The sequence below is a fragment of the Penaeus monodon genome, chromosome 23, assembly GCF_015228065.2.
Source record: "Penaeus monodon isolate SGIC_2016 chromosome 23, NSTDA_Pmon_1, whole genome shotgun sequence".
Classification (NCBI taxonomy): Eukaryota; Metazoa; Arthropoda; class Malacostraca; order Decapoda; family Penaeidae; genus Penaeus; species Penaeus monodon.
Genome location: NC_051408.1, coordinates 4265076 through 4265290, shown reverse-complemented (window position 1 = coordinate 4265290; position 215 = coordinate 4265076). Strand labels below are relative to the sequence as shown.

Below are 215 nucleotides of genomic sequence, written 5' to 3'. Positions count from 1 at the left end.
AGCAACTTTCCACACACACAAAACTCGCCCCGGACCTCATTATCGAAGACGAGGTCGAGCGTGTTGGCCCGGAGGTCGATGGCGACGCAGAGATGGTGCCACGTGAACAGCTGCACGTCGACCTTGATGTAGTGGTGGACGTGATAGAAGCAGCAGATGATCAGCAGCTCCGCCTCGGGCCACTTCACAGCTGCAGGAGGAAGAGGGGGGGGGGA

The 215-nt window shown here is 59.5% G+C and overlaps 1 protein-coding gene across 1 annotated transcript in view; it reads right to left on the bottom strand.

Moving 5' to 3' along the window:
* LOC119587736 overlaps positions 1-188 on the bottom strand; it is a 6842-nt gene extending 6654 nt beyond the window's left edge. The window contains exon 1 of the mRNA XM_037936423.1: positions 36-188. The gene's annotated coding sequence lies outside the window, so the exon portion shown is untranslated. The remainder of the gene's footprint in view (positions 1-35) is intronic.
* Positions 189-215: the final 27 nt, after the last annotated feature.